The 17,408-nt window shown below is 38.8% G+C and overlaps 1 protein-coding gene across 11 annotated transcripts in view; it reads right to left on the bottom strand.

The window, feature by feature from the left end:
* The window catches only part of PKHD1 (PKHD1 ciliary IPT domain containing fibrocystin/polyductin), a 482,749-nt gene that overhangs the window by 200,481 nt on the left and 264,860 nt on the right, over nucleotides 1-17,408 (bottom strand). The gene's annotated exons all lie outside the window — the stretch shown is intronic.

Raw genomic sequence — 17,408 nt, 5'->3', positions numbered from 1 at the left:
TCTCTGCCCCTCATCCACTCATACTCTGTCTGTCTCTCTCTCTCTGTGTCAAAAATAAATAACAACATTTAAAAATTTTAAAAATAAATAAAATAATATAAAGATATGCAAAGCAAAATATCAAAGAACCTATTAACCTCTTGTTGGCACCTCTTAGATACCTGCTATTCTCAATTTGGGTTATATTATTCTTTCTAATGTGTGTAATTACTTATATGATGTATAGCTTTCCAAAATATTAAAGAACAGAGCACTTTATTGTATGTCAGTTTCCATCTGAATATCCTGAATCTGAATATCCTCAATGTGATATATCTTTCTGTAACCTTATATTTACATAATTTATTCCCTATTTTGGCTCAGAAAATTAAATTGGAATACCTGTGCTATTTTCTACATCATTTCTTGCTGATAATTGTTTATGGTCTTCTGGTTTTAACCCAGCTTCTCTGACCACTGTTATTCAAATAAGCTGAGATCTTGAAAGGCATGTTCAGCCCTTGGCACTGACAATCTGGCATGGCCCGTATTAATGTGATGTGATTTGGATTGGCCTGTGATGGGAGACAGTGGAATTATATGGGAAAAGAGAAGACACTAAAGTAGTAAAATTTGTAAAAATCGTGGTGGAAATTTTCCTCCCAGAGTGAGGCTTGGACTCAGCCCGGCACAGCACAGCTGCTACCAGTGAAATCTATTCTCTTAATACCAACCCATCTTTCCTTTCTTTTTGTCACTGAAAAACTTTGGCGTGAAAATATGTGCACCTTTGGTCCTAGTTCTTTTCGCTTGGAGGGAAGAATATCCCCATTTCTCCCACAGCTTTGGGGAATAGACTCATAACTGGACTGACTTCATGTATAAAAGCTGTGATTTCCATGCAAACTGCTGCTTTCCCAGAAAAAAATGGAAAAGCCCTTCTCAGCAGTTTAAAATCCTTTAACTATTTCCTTCCCTTTGAACTTGACCTGCCAAGCTAGCTTGCTCTGCCTCCCTTCAAGTGGTACTTCCAAATAAGTAAGATAATTTAAGGAAGCAATGTTAGAAGCCACTGTAATTCATTCAGACCCATAAAACGTCATAAAATACACACCGGGTGCAGACACTGGGAGTGTAAAAGACTTACCACACCTCTCCTATACCCTCAGTTATTACAAACAATTTCCTCACAGGTACTATGATTTAGACCTTAACTTTTGGAAAATAGCAAAACTTGGGTCCTTTTGCAGTAGTCAGTGTCATGGCTCTAAGCAGGCACCAGTGTGTTTTCTCATTTTCACTCTTCCTTTTATACTTGCACCAGAAAAGAAAACAAACAAAAACAGGTGCATGCACACTATGCAAATGAGAAAAGGTAACCTCTGAGACTATTTCACAGCAAACAGAAGATCCTCAAGCTGCTAGCTAGCTAAAACCGCAGGAGGTGTGTCAACTGCCTAGATGCTGAGCCACGGGAGGCCTGCAGGCTGGGAAGGCAGTAAATCCCCAAAGTGCTCTAAACTCCTGATTGGCAAGCCACACCAGGCCCCTGCGTTCCTCAGGTGCTGATCCGCAGGAGGCCCATCAACTGTTCAGGTGGAAGGTGCGGGGAAGGAGGGAGGAGGCAAGCTGTGTAGAGAAGTAGCTTGAATGAAAGGCCACCAGCTCACCAGGGGAGAAGGGAAATGGGAGGCACCTACTGGGAATACTAGAGTTCAGAGAACTCCATTAAGAGAAGGAATGAGCCCGTTCTCTCTAGCATAGAGTATCTTCTTACCTGTGGGAAGCTCATCTCACAAAGAGCAAGATCCTGGCTCAAGGGTTCTAAATAAATGCTGGTGTTGAATGGTTCCCAGATTGGGTTTGATGGCAGACTACCAGGGCTTCCCCATTGTGATCAGTTGCTAAGTTTCTCAGGGACCCACCACCCCCTAGCCATCCCTTGTGTGACAGGACTCTTAGCATGATAGAGTCCTCCCTTCAGCTTCTCAAGTCCCTAGAAATACTTTAGCAGGGACTGACTGGGAGTCCCTCTCACTCTTTCAGCTAATCACTCTCGAATTCACCTGTATCTGCTACATGCTAAATCCTGTGGTATAAAAAGGGTGTGGCCTCTGTCCTCGAGGTGACAAAAAAGTAAATGGTAATTGCAGAATACAGGCATGTGATAGAAATATGCACAAGGTGGGGTGCCTGGGTGGCTTGGTCGGTTAAAGGACTGACTCTTGGTTTCGGCTCAGGTGTGAGCGCTTTCGAGAATTCAAGCCTCGTGTCAGCCTCTGCGCTAGCAGCAGGAAGCCTGCTTGGGATTCTCTCTCTCCCTCTCTCTCTACCCCTCCCCCACATGCACCGTCTCTGTCTCTCTCAAAATAAATAAACTTTTAAAAATTAAAAAAAAAGACATATGCCCAAGATATTATAAGAACACAAGGAAGGAGAATTAAATCAAATGGGATCTAGAAATACTTTCTGAAAGAGATGACACTAAGTTCAGTGTTAAAAGCATGACTGCAAGAGAGTGTTAACAGTGGAGAAGGGGAGCAGAACCAGGGGAGAGGCGGGGAGAGGCGGGTATACATGACAGGAAAGGAGCAGAAGTTGATTCCATCCAAGAACAGCAAGCAGATGGGTGTGACTGGGCCACGAGGCACACAGGGAAGTAGTGGGCGATGAGGTAGGATCATGGAGGGCTCAGTAGACCAAACAACTGATTTACCTTGAAAGTATTGAGAAGCTCCTGAAATAATATACAATATCAATACAAGACACCAAGGCCTTAGGAAAATTAAAACTTGCTGCTTTTGACCAGTTTGGTTTTCCTGATTTCCATAAATGTTATGTTCAAAATAAAATAGCTTCTTGAGGTCAAATTTCTAATTTTATATTTTATCACTTAATTTTGAAAGCTTCTGTAAGGGGCCCTTGGTCGCTCAGTCGGTTGAGCATCCAAGTTAGTCTCAGGTCATGATCTCACAGGTTGTGGGTTCAAGTCCCGCATCCAGCTCTGTGCTGACAGTGTGGAGACTGCTTGGGATTCTCTCTCTCCCTCTCTCTTCCCCTCCCCAACTCTCTCTCCCTCTCTGCTCTCTCTCTCTCAAAATAAACTTTAAAAAAATAAATAAAACAAAAGCTTCTGTGAAATCATATACATTAGAATAACATGTACCCTCACATATTTTACTAACACACATATTTTACTAACAAGCGCTTTTAAAGGGAAATCTTAACACAGTTATTAAACACTACTATGGTATTAAAATTCAAATAAATGCCAAACCCTCCTTCTCTAGATGAGTATAATTTTAATCATATATTCTCAATATTTACTTACTGATAAACTTAAAAATAAATTGATAAATTATATATACGTATCACAATACTAATGTAATGCATGTTATCTACATAACATATACAAAGGTAATAGTTTCAAAGTATAGGATAAAAAATAAATTAAAATAAAGGATTTAGTATTTTCTATCTGCTTTTCAATGTTATTATCTGTCATGCCCCATTTTGGAAGCTACAGCATTAGATAGCTAACAAATGCCTAGACCCGCCTCCCCTGCACTCACATATATGCATGTAGACAGATGTCAATATGTCATTCATGAAAACAAATCAACTAAATTCTCCAGTCAAGCTAATCACTGTGCAGCTGATAAGACACTGAGGCAATAGATCATAAGCTGACACCCCTCTCTCAGCTCCCTGGGGTCATTATGAGGCTTGAGGGATAGCACAAACTATGAAGCAAGTTCTCAATCCCCTTTACAGCACAAGGAAAGCAACTGGGTGAAGTCAGAGGGGTAAAGGCAGGATATTTCACTCGAGGAATGAGAGGGAGTCGCGGGTCTACCAGGATAGCTTCTGCTCTCATATTGCCAGAATTCTAGAATCTCAGAGACAGATCCGTATTTCTAGGGGCTAATTTTCCAGTTGCCCCTCAGGAGGGTCTAGGAGTCAGCACTCTGAGACCCACGCTACATCAGAGGAACACGTCTGTATTTCCTTTCCAGAGGTAGCATTGCTCATCTTGAATCCTACTCATAGAATCCTGGCCACTTCCTTTTTCCACATGGTTTTAGTAAGAAAAACTGCCACGGTTGTGAAGATCAGATTATAAATAACTGCACCTGTGAAAGGAAACTCTGCTCTAGACACTCATTCCCTGGATCTCTCAAGAAGACAGCATTTCCATACTTTAGCCCCTCCCTGTGATGGGCTGAAGAGAAGAGAGAGGGGTCTGGCTTGTCAGTGTCCACAGTCTGATTCAGAACTGGAGCCGTATCCCCAAGGGCAGCCACCTAAGGCTTTCGGACTCACTATGTCAACAAATTATTGTACCTGCTGATCCATCTCAGATCCAGCAATCATACCATCAGTATGATGGAGGAAAGGGGCTGGGATTGAATCACCATTCTGTCCAATTCACCATTCATTCATTCACTAGCTCACTCACTCATCCACTTACTCATTTAACAAAGATGAAAAGAGCATCTACCCTGTTCTGGGCTATCCTGGACACTGGGAGCACAAAGATAAGAAGATCCCATTGGTACCAACAATGTGCTACAAAGACAGCAGGGTGATGCCTGCAGAACAGCCCAGCCAGTCCTGACACAGTGCAATAAGTTCACCACCTTTGTGCGACCCTCCATGGGGGCTTGTTAGACATCATTTCCCCACACACTACCACTGCCTGAGAAATGCAGTCAGTAGGATTGGCCCACTGTAACTAAACCAGGCAAAAACCCAGCTCAATCTACTTAAGAGCAAGGTTTTTATCCAGACACTAAATTGCCATCAGGTGATGTTATCATGTAAATAAAGAGCGGCAAACAGATGGCTTCAGACAGGATCCAGGGCTGGCAAAGCATCACTGATGTTACAAATGAAGAAAAGCGAGGACAAGCCATTTGATACAGAGCAGGCCCTGGAGTGCACAGCAGCCTGGCTAACAGAATACCGGTCTCAATAATGCAACCATAGCAAAAAGCAGTCACACCCCACTTATAGATTTTGTTCATCAGGTGCTACTCATCTCCAAATATGGGGATATACCTCTAACATATATTCCTACCTTTCCCATAAAGTAAATTTGACAGTGGTGTTATCTGTTTAGATCTCTTGATATCACATCCTTTCAAAGGCTTTATTCTGATCCCTCCCAAATGTGTAAATAGGGATAGTGTAACGAACTAGAGACACTCAAAGGATCTGGAAACTTGGATTTGAATCTGTGCCATCTGTGAGCTTTCTTGGGCATCCCTTTTGGGGCCCATTTTTCTCAGCGATAAAATGAGAGATAACTGTCGCAGAGATCATTTGCTCCCTCCTAGTGTTTTCCCTCTCCTCAGTAACAAGAACTCCTATTTCTAGCTCAATATATTGTCACCTAGTCAAAAGATTACATTTCCAAGTCTCCTTTACAACTAGTTATGGTCATTCGACTAAGTTTTGGCCAATAAGATGTATGAAGAGGTGTCATGTGTGACTTATAGGAAGAATCCTTTTTTACTTCTTGCTGTCTAGAATGTGGCTGCAGTGGCTGGAGCTCCAGTAACCATACTGGACCACAGAGTAACTTTGGGAATGGGAACAACACATGGTGAAGCAATAAGATAAATGGAATCGAAGCCCCTGACACTGTGGAACACACTCCTTTTACTAAGGAGACATAAACTTCTATTTCTCAGATCTTTGTTATTCAAAGAAGACCTTACCTAATACAAGTGAATACCTAGCCCCATAGAGTGCCTGCAAGGATTAGATTGTGTCAGATTACTTGTACTCAGTGTTTCCGTAAAACTCTGGCATCATAAGCTGCTCTGTGAATAAAAGGATTACATAGTGAAACATCTTTGAAAAACAGCACATACTGTATCCCCCCTCTAGAAATTACACAATCAATATTACTACATAAAAGCTTTGAAAAGACCAGAGTCAAAGAAGTTATTTTTCTGGTTTAGTCCAAAATTTTCCAAACTTACTTGACTTCATTATCTTTCTTCCATGTGATACTTATAAAAGAGCCAGGTTCATAGGAAACAATTTGATAAATTCTGGATAAATTTATTATTAGTAATAGTTAATATACAAATCATTGTTTTTAGCATTACAATATGGACTCACCTAGTTGGATTCACTTCCGTTCTAGTCCAGGCCCTCATGGTATATGGTTTCATAACCCCCTGAATGTTTCCTATAGCACAGTTGCTAACTTTATCACTTTATACTTGTATATGTGATTACATTTCTCTCTCTCATACTAGGCAGTAATTCCAGGTAGGTATTAGAACTGTTTTGCTCACCATTTTATCCTCAACATAAGGCAAAAGGCCTGGAACATAATAAATCATGTACCCAATAAGTATTTGTTCAATATAGTCATGATTCCTGAACTCTGCTTGAATACCAGGCACACAGTGCAAATGGCATGATGGAATAAGCGTAATTCACTTTTGGGAAAGAACATCAATGTTCACTTTCAGGAGAAGTTTTGTTGTTACTTTTTGCTCTCTTGGATAGCACGCAGGCCATTAACTCCTCCATGGCCCATGTGGAATCCTAATGGACAAAACAAAAAAATGTTCCTTCTAAGGGAGTATTATTTAATCCATAAGAAATCCTGAGTAATACTGACCTAAGGATAAATTTGGAGATTTTTAATATGCTTCCAGATAAAGGAAAAAAAAAAACTTCAAAGTTGTCAGCAAGACCCTATTATTGGGCTCAATGGGTCTGGATGTCCAAGATACATCACTGAAATTGGCTAGAAATTGGTGTTGCCTATGAGATGGTGCTTATCTGGGGCCAGCAATCAGCGTGAAAAACTTGACCTCTCCACATGTTTTGGAAGTCCCATAGCCTGAGGGGTGTGTTCTGAAAGTAAGACATTCAGGCAAAAAGGTCTTCTTATATGAGGGTTCTTGTGATCTACTCCTAGAAGTCCCAGAACATCACTTCTACATTCTATCAGACAAGAAACTCACTAAAGCCAGCTCAGATTCAAAGGGAGAGGAGTGAGCCCCCACCTCTCCAGCAGAGGAATAGCATACACTTATCAACAAGGACTATATGGCAGCACTTTTTGAAGGAGAACTACAATAACATTTAAATTATGATAGTAATTAGAACCAGTGCTAGATATTATCATTTAATGCTCTAATTAAGAAGCATATATATCACAAATTTTATTTTTCATATTTTGATAGCTATATTATTATCACTGGTTTCTTTTATAGTACTATTTTATTTTACATATGAAAAATATTATTAGGAGGGGTGCCTGGGTGGCTCAGTCAGTTAAGCATCTGACGTCAGCTCAGGTCATGATCTCATGGCTTGTAAGTTCAAGCCTCACGTCAGGCTCTTTGTAGACAGCTCAGAGCCTGGAGCCTGCTTTAGATTCTGTGTCTCCCTCTCTCTGCTCTCCCCTGCTTGTACTCTGTCTCTGTCTCTCTCTCTCTCAAAAGTAAACAAACATTTAAAATTAAAAAAAAAAATAAGGAAAAAGATTATTAGCAGAATGGATCTAGGCTTCACCAGACTACCAACCAGACCTAGGGCACATGAAAAGTTAAGAACTCCTGGGTTGTGTAAAAGCGTGGTGACTCGGGAGTTGACAGAAAGCTACCTATGCTATTCCCACCCCTGCTGGCTGGGCTATGCTGTTAATCACTTTGTCACTAGACAGACTTCTTATCTTTAAAGCTCAGCATAAAAGGAGACTCCAAAAGCAACCTCAAGAAAGTATAATCAACTCAAGAAATGGCAACTATATCTAAACCAATAATTGGGAAATCATAAATTATTTAATTCTACATTCCAAGAATATCTGCATGGAAAAACAGACCATGAAGTAAAAAGTAAAAGATGTAATTCAATTAGAGCAAGCGAAAAAAGCCCTGCTCTACATTAAGGGCCCCATAGACAGCTGTTCCTTACTTGACTGCACTTTCCCAACCCCAACCGGGAGGGCAAAATGCATATGCAATCACTCAGGTCTCCTTCTCTTGTAAGAAATGCCTGTGTCTCTTCAAAGAATATTAATTCCACGAGACAAATTTCCTGAGGGAATAAAACTAGATAAAATGTAAGTTTATGCATTTAAAGCAAGAAAAAATTCATTCATTCTCAACAAATTTGTAACAATGCAGATCATAGAACACGAGGTTGGTAGGAACTTTAAAAGGGATTTCTTAGTGCGGTGACCAACTTGTCCTAGTTTTCCATAGACTGTCTAGATCTCATCACTGAAAGTCCTAGGTAAACCAAAGTAGTTGGTCACTCTGTTTACTAATGACTTTAAAGAAATTAATTCCTAATATCAACACACTAAAATAAATATCAAAATCTTTGGATGCTGCATTCAGTATTCCAAAGTGGAAAGGAACTTGAAGTGCTCTGATGGCCTGCTTTTGCAGGTATTAAATATGACCTTCAATTATTACCTCCAGAATGAAACCTATTGTAAGTATTACACACAGTCCTCTAAATATTTTTAAAAATTATTTCTTGTCCTGTTCTATAGTTTTGTTAATACTGTACCTCTTTAGGAAATGAGTGATATCTTAGAGATTATAGCCTATTCTATCTTCCCAAACTGATTGAGCTGTACAAATTGGCCAATACTGTTGGAATTAACCTATCATAGGAGCCTATGAATTTAGAAAACTTAGTATTCTAACCAGAGAGTGACCAGAGACAACCTGGTTGTCACCCTCGAAGTGCTGCTCTCATCTGTGAGTAATTGCTTTTAATTTTAACAAAGATATGGGAATCCTTATAGACAGTGATCTCTACAAGGGTTTCCATAAAGATCCAATGTAGATGTGTGAGACTGTAAGACCATTAGATTTTGCAGCAGCTTTTGCTGCTTTTTGCAGCAGATTTTGACATACAGCAGCTTCCAGGGAGTATGTAGTTTATCCTCGGGCAATTTCTAAATTGTCCTCCTTGGCACCACCTCCACCATCTTCCTGTTGCTCTTTTCTTGCCTTCTGTTGTCCTACCTAACTTCCTAGTTTCATGATTGCTCCTTCTCTGGTTTCACTTCTTGCCATTTAAATTAGAATTTCCACCTTAAATTAGAATTGTCTCCTACCTGCTCTATAGAGCTATGTGTGATGGCTTCCTGTTGGCTCTCCCCTAGTTCAATCCCCAAGGCCTCCTCAGTCAATGATTCTGAGGATTACCAAATCTAAATCCAGATTCCCAACTAGCTTCCCTCCCAAACTTCTGGTCCACATTTCCATTAGTTACCATTCAGGCATCTAAACATGACATTTAGTATATGTCTAAGGGAATTTATTACCTTCCCTGTTACCTCTATTTCTCCCCCTGCATCCTCTATCTCTACCAGTGGCATCCCTAGCCATTAACCCATGTACAAAATTGAGTACTCTTTTCCATCTTCTTTACCATTCACAATTAATAAAAGGCCAAGACCTGCCAGTTCTGCTTTCCACCATAGCAGCACGGCTCCATAGCAACCACCAATGCATTTATGACTACAACAAAGCTGATAGCTTATATTGCTAAGGTCAAAGTACACATAAAAGTCCTGGAGAAAATAATGCATTGTCCCTTTAAAAAGTAGTTTTAAACTATGCAGGAAGTATGCAGGGGATATGTAGAAGAAAGAAGTTGTTATAGTAGCAAAGAAATCACACCTATTGCAACTGAAGGAAAAGCACCAGAGGTGTTTTCTAGGCATACCTGTTATGTTCCTCTGACGCTGGAACACAGGGTGCCCAGAAGGGTATAAATGAATAAAAGCAGTTATTCTCCAAGTGGGGGTAAGTACCACAATGAGCACTGGGTCTCCTACATACTTCACACTTGCCAACACCACCCTGCCCCCTCACCCAAATTATGACCTGAAAACCCTGAGGAAACATGTCCCCTCCAAGAAAACTACTATGATACTAATACTAATGAGCTATGACAATGTTTCTCAGGTGAGTAATGACAGAAAAGGGTTTGAAAATCACTCAATTAAAGTAGAACTCTAATTAGTTCCAGCAAGTTAGCAAGCCATAAAGAGTGTCAGGGCCTATATGACTTTGGATCCCAAGAGAAGATTCTAAGTGAGTTCTAATTAGCCCAGAAACAAACACCATGATTGAGTCAAGCAGAGATTGACAAAGTGAGATGAGGGAAAGGCTATCAACCTATTTTAATATATTTTAAAGTAATGTTCCTTTTATTGCTTATAGGAAGTAAAAATATCTGCTCTGCTATTAATTTAACTGAATTTAATTTTTATGGAGAAAACATATATAGCTATAAAAACATATGTATATTTTAAATTCCAACTCCTGTTTGGAATTGTCCACTCCTAACAAGGGCACTCTGTCACAGACTCTGGTCAGTAGTTAGGGTACTATTACTATTAATTTGTAAGAAGCCATTTGAATCGTGGTCATTGAAACTAGAAGGAACTTCCTAAGTTCCAAGTGTGTCTTGTAGATATAATCTTATTTGAAGGAAATAAATCTAAAACAACAACAACAAAAAAGAAACAGTATTCCTTCTTATAAATTTTGGGAGGCAACTGGCAACACTAGGTTGAAAACAAGGAGGCTGAAATTCTGTTCTTATCCTTGGTACAAACCATCATAAAAGTCTGGGCAATAATAATGCATTTCACTGCATTTTACGATTTCTAAAACACTTGCATTACCTTAGCTCATTTTAGTTGGATTAGATAGCCACTAAATTCCCTACCAGCTTCAACAATTCTATGTCTCTGTATTTTTCCATACATGTATATTTATATTTACTTAATGCAAGAAAACCCACATAAAGACAACCCAAAATAAAACAAATTCCTAGATAATCACTGAGTTCATCAAAGAAATCCATACTGCAAAAGGATTTTACACCTAGATTGCTTTTAGTAGTGAGCTTCTATATATATTCTTAAATTAACAGACATATGAAAAGTGAGTTTACATTCAATACTTCAAAACTCTTTGGGAAGGTCTATGGAAACATTTCTACCACAAAGCCTGAGATTTTCAGTTTTCCTTCTTGTGGGAAGAATGTGGCCTTAACACCCTTTACCATTAAGCAATGTTCACGGTCTATATTCTCTGCCAAGGAACTGCCTAAAAGGAAGGAGATTTATACAGTATCTAAAGATCCTTTGATCTTTGGTTTTAGATTTTCTTTTTATTTGTTTTTATTTGACAATAATACTGATTAAAGTATTTGTATCAAAAGTATCTCTTAAAAAATCATATTCCTCTCTTCTTTCCCATAAAATCTTAACAAATAGCTTCCCCATTCATATTCTAAATAAGGTAAAAGAAAATTTTGGCTGCTGTCCCTGCACACTTTTAATTTCTGCCCCGAGAGAAATAAAATGCTCAAAATATTTGTTATCTGCTCTTCCCCCTCACCCCAGCACACTCTTCTCTCCCAAGGAGAGACTTCTGGTCGTGCATGTGAAGATTTGGATGTGTGCTGCAGCCGAACACTGTCGTTTGACCCCACCTCAAAGTAAGTAATCTCAGATCAGGGGCCCACAATTATGTTTGGAGGGTTGAAGAATCCTACTATCAGGCAGCAAAGGGCAGTACAAGACCACCAAGCATAATAGATTCTAAAAAAAAAAAAACTAAAATCTTTTGACCACTCTGGACTCCTGGTGTTCTTCAATTTCTCATTCAGGTAAGCCAACAGAATCTAAATAAATTCTGCCAAGAGAGGAAAAACAGTTCAAATTTAGCAGACCCTAGCACTCAAACCTTTTGAATTAAGTCAGGTACATCTGCTCTTAATTACATGCATGCACACACACTCACACGCATAAATACATACACAGTGGTAGATTAAAGACAGCTGCACATTCTTTGCTTGTCCTCCCATTGAAAGGTGGAGCTTAATTCTCCTCCCTTGTATCTGGGCTGCCTTTAGTGCCTCACCTGACCAAGTGAATATGGTGGTCATGATATTCGGAGACTGTTAAGGTTGGCTCAGAAGGCATGCAACTTCCACCCAGGTCTCTTGGACTGCTCAGTCTTAGAGAACTCCCTCTTAGCCTACCCTTTCTTGGAATCCAGCTGCCATGCTGTGAGGAAGGCCAAGAGGCTCCACAGAGAAACCCACATGGAAAGAAACTGAGGCCTCTTAGCTGACTACCCTGGCTGAGCCCCCAGCCAAAACCAACACCAACTGTCAGCCATGTGAGTGAGTCATCTTAAACCATGGAGCCAAGTTGAGCTTTTAGATCACTATATCCCAGCCACCATCTGGCTACAATGCCTGGAAGATTCAAAACAAGAATACCTCAGGCTTTCCCACAAAATTGTCAGCAAAATAAAATGTGAGGTTTAAGCTATTAAGTGTCTAGGTGGTTTGTTAAATAGTAATAGATTTCATCATAGAATGGATCCCAGTAATGTAGGCTTAAATTTCTTGCCTTTTCAACTTGCTGGTAGTCCAGAATAAATGAGGTAATGGTTTGCAAGACTCTGGTCCCACCCAAATGGGACAACGCCAGAATATTGAAAACTATTCAGGCTACAGGGATATAACACAATATTTATAACATCTGATTTCTAATTGGTTTTGCAGACTTAAATCTCAGTTACATGTATCTTATTCTAAATTAGTTATAATCTCACATAAGAAAAAGGTAAATCAAGCTAATAATGCTATGATTACAGCATTTTGTAGAAATTCTCCCCCCAAAATTACTTGATGATTTATGATCATTTTACCTCATATCACCAAGTTTAATGTGTCATCATTTAAAAAGAAATGCATTAAATATTGCCACCTTTCAACATCACATGGCTTTGAGGAGCTTCTCTGCCATTTAAAATACCCAAGTATTGAAAATCAGAACAAACAGAAGACCTATTATAAAAGAAAAACAGTATTATCCCATTCATTTCTTCAAATAAGAACAGTTCAAAGTAATACAGAAAAAAAGGAACACTGTGAATTCTAACACACACACACACACACACACACACACACGCAGTCTATGCTGGAGGCTATATGATATCATATCTGTACCGTTCAAAACAGAATCCTATCATTTGGAATTAAAACACATTCTCCTTTCATTAAGCCTACTCTGTGTGAAAAGGGTATCATCCTGTCATGGCTGAAATTCCTTCAAAGAAAGCACTGGAAGCATCTTACACAAATCCTCTCAGGTCCTTTCAGGACAAAACGTGGAGTACAGGTTAGCAGGATTATTTCACCCATTGACCAGCTATGCTTGCAAAAGTGTGATTTGTATAATATGTTAGATAGAACTTGTTTCCACTCTATAAGATGTCTAGAATGCATTTATACCAATTCTCTCAATATTTAGGGGGTAAAGACAATCAGATATAACTTGTTTGTGTGAAGCAAAGTTATCATAAACTATAATGCAAAGCAAATTCTTCATGATTACCTTAGCTTACTCCATATAATACCACCAAGAAGAATTTACAGCTCTTTCAAAATCCAATGTCTATAAAGACAGAACGCCTTGGAGGAAAATGGTACCATACTTAAGATAGTGATATCTTTTATTAGTAAAGTCCTATTTTTATGGAATAGGATGGGTCTGAGGTCATTCCATAAAATTGATTTTCCAGAAAATGGAAATAGGCAATTTACCCTAAGAATTTTATTGAAAAATTATGCTATTCTATTTGAATAATGATGGGAATGTTCTACACGTTTCCTTTATTAATGAATTAAAATACACAAAACACCATAAAATTATATTAGAGGTTCAAAAGTATCACTTAAATCTTCTTTACCAGTCACTTTCATTTTGTAAAATCAGCAGTTCCATTAAAATCGTATTATGTAAAAATGGGTTTTTACTGTAATAATAGTTATTACCTATTTAGCTCCCAAGGATGTTGTGAAAATTAAATAATAAGCCATTGGAAAGCAAATACAAAGTGTTGCTAATACCAGGGGCCAAGAGGGGCAGTCAGATGGAAAAATGAAGGAAAAGAGCACCTGATACATTAAAAATCACAGCTTTCATCTCTAATTCCATTACTGCCAATACTCTATGCAGTGGTCATGTGTACTGTTACCTCATTTAATCTTTGTAACATTATGACATACATATTAATTACAGCCCTCATTTTATAGATGAATGTCAGAGAAGTTTAAAACTTGTCCAAGGTCACACAATTGGTCAATGTTAAAATCCACGTGTGAACCTAGATTTATCCTAGTCAACAGCCCATCCTCTATATCCTAAAACGTTACTAACTCCCTAATATGCCTTTGTGTCTCCTGACCTTCAGATTCTTACTCCATTTTTTAAGGTCCTCTTCCTCCATGAAGCCACCTCTCTTCCATTTACCTGAGACACTTTGATTCGAAACACTTTGATTCAAAACACTTCTATTGCTAACTCCAGCTATTTGTTGTATTATTATGTATTCTGTGGGTTTTTTTTTAAGTTTATTTATTTTGAAAGAGTGCAAGTAGGCAGGGGAAGGGCAGAGAGAGGGTGAGAGAGAATCATAAGCAGGCTCCGCACTGTCAGCACGGAGCCCACAGTGGGGTTTGATTTCAAGAAACTCTGAGATCATGACCTGAATCAAAACCAAGAGTCGGACACTTAACTGACTGAGCCACCCAGGCGCCCCTGTGTTTTATTGATTCAGCTAAATCCCTAGTGGTTTGAGGTCATGGCTGTATCTGATTTGCCTTTGGATCCCCGGATCAGGAGCACCTGGTACAGAGCCTTGAACACAGTGAGTGTTCCATAAATGTTGCCTAAACTGAATTGGAAAGAAGTGTTAACTTGAATTACAACTACATTTGCTGCCAGATGTAAAGAACATGCTTTTGCTAAAGGCTCATTACATCAGATACCTCTTTGGGAAGTTTCTCCAGTTTTTTCATGTGTATGTACCTAATGGGTATGTGGTAAGATTGAATTCTTTGAGCATCTGACATATGCTATGTACTCAATAAATAGTTGGGTGTTTTTTCCTTTTTAATCCCAAATGAAGGAGACAATATGAACAATAAGCAGGGAAGTATAAATCCTGTATAATGTATAATCTGATTTGGATGAATCAGAACAAGCAGGGCTGGTAAATTTGTCTTTTTAATGATACTATGAGGAGAGCTCTGGAATCGAATTTCTTGTTGCAGCCTCTTTACTTACTAGCTAGATGAACTTGGGCAAGTTACTCAACCTCTTTATGTCTCAGATTCCTCACCCATAAAAAGAAGGACAATAACAAGATCCACTTATAAAGTAGTTGTGAGAATCAATTGAGAAAATCCACATAGAACATGTAGCACAGTGCAGGTCACACATCAAGCACTCAAATTGTATTTGCTATTATTATCATTGTTATCATCATCATAAAAACCTTAATTCATAGATATCTGCTCAAAGAAAAGACATTATTCTTCACAGCCCTGTACAAGTTATAGCTGTACTGTGTCAAATTCATGAAACTCAAAGATTTTCATTCTGAAGTTAAATTATGGGTGGCAGCTTTGAGATTGTGCACTTCTTTCAAGCAATATTTGTTGCCGGTTTTGTGCCACACTTGGGAGAACAAACTTATTTGATTCAAGGAAGACTGGGAATGAAAGAAACCAAGAGAGTCAGGTAAAAGTCATGAATACAAAACCACAACTAGAAAGGTAAATCCAAACTAAAGGTCCATCAGAGGTCAAAATATCAGGGTTTGCCAAAAACTCGAAGGGAGAAGTAAACCATAACACCTCCTACACAAGACCCCAAACAGAACAATGGATTCAAATGTTCACTGTAATATCATTTGTTGGGGTTAAAAGATAGCTTATTAGAGAAGAAAAAAGAAGCAACAGGATAAGAGTAAAAACTTTGTTTATTATGTATCACATACTCGTTTTCATTCACTTGTCTTTCCATTTGAAAACTGGAAATAATAAACAATAACTGCATGGCTTAAAAATATTAACTTCTCTGATTCTCACAATAAGACTGGAGGACCAATGGAAAGATACTTTCTACATCCAACACCTGTACTTCTCCCTCATGCCCCACTTTTTTCCAAAGCACTGATCTGTGCTATTTTTTAATTCTATTTTATTTTATTTCTTGATCTGTGCTATTTAAGAACTGTTTCATGGAGAATCCAAGTCCATCTTATAAGCTGACCATGCATGAACAAAGGAATGAAGAATGACGGAGAATGCCAGGGGCTCCCAACAGTCAGGGCACACAGTGGATATAGTCAACTGCAGTGCCAAGCGAGATAGCTAACATTACTCCTCTCTCAGCATAAAGGTCCCTAAGGATACTAAAAACTTGGCAACGTTGAAAAGCTTCACTTGCTTCCTGCATGGGGTGGGGGAAACAGCTTGCTTAGTGGGAAAAACCATAGCCCAGGGCCAATCCGCTGGCTACATTCATCAAAGAAATGGCTGCAACAGAACAGATTTTTCCCTTCCGTATGGGAATGACTCATGAGCTTGTTTATTCAAAAAGCTACATTCTCCATTGAGAGAAGTGGACGATAGGGGAGTAGGATGATAATAATAGTTCAAGTTCATACTAGTCAGCCTGCCCTCTCCTGTCTCTCATCTCTCTCTGCACAGCTGTATCGGCACCACTCCAATGTCCAAAATGTGGTTACCATGTTTTAATCATTCTGCCTTCATTTTTTATCCTAAATAAAGCAAGAAACACAACTACTCTTTCTCATTTACTCTTTGCCCTCTTAGAAAGAGAATGCATTGATTCAGTAAGAATTACAGACTTTGTGTCAGACTGCCAGGGTTAAAATCCTGACTGCTGACTTGCAAACTGTGCGAACCTGGGTAAGTTACTTAACTGCCCTGGGACTCTGTTTCCTTGTCAGTAAAAATAGGAATAAGAATAATACTTATATCACAAAGTTATTATGAAGAGTGAATTAGTGAACACATTAAGAATAATTCCTGCCATGTTGCTAGTTGTACATTTATTGACATCACTTCACAGGTGACCAAATATTCCTCTTCCAGTATGGATGTTTTTAAATTCAGGATTACCTTAGGAAGTTCAAATTAAGCCATAAATGAAAGTAGGTCTTTTAGGGGAGAGATATTTGTTCTCTGAAAAATATTTTCTTTTCAGGCTAGGGAGATTTTCTGGGAGTTTCAAGAACTGGCTCGTAAGAAAGAAGAATTTTGGGGGCACCTCACTGGCCCAATTGGTACAGCATGCAACTTGATCTCAGGGTTGTGAGTTCAAGCCTCAGGCTGGATGTAGACATTACTTAAAAATAATAATAAAATAAAATCCTTAAAACAGAAATAATTTTATAAGTATGGGTGTGTGTTTCTGTTTATCTGAAGAATCTTCTTTCTTCCATATGTGTGTATATGTGTATATGGTAAGAGAGTTCTATCATCTAGATAGATGATAGATAGATATATACATACATACATAGACTTTTATT

This window comes from Acinonyx jubatus, chromosome B2 (genome assembly GCF_027475565.1).
Source record: "Acinonyx jubatus isolate Ajub_Pintada_27869175 chromosome B2, VMU_Ajub_asm_v1.0, whole genome shotgun sequence".
Classification (NCBI taxonomy): Eukaryota; Metazoa; Chordata; class Mammalia; order Carnivora; family Felidae; genus Acinonyx; species Acinonyx jubatus.
The sequence above is the reverse complement of the archived record's forward strand: the minus strand, read 5'-3'. Positions and strand labels throughout refer to the sequence as shown.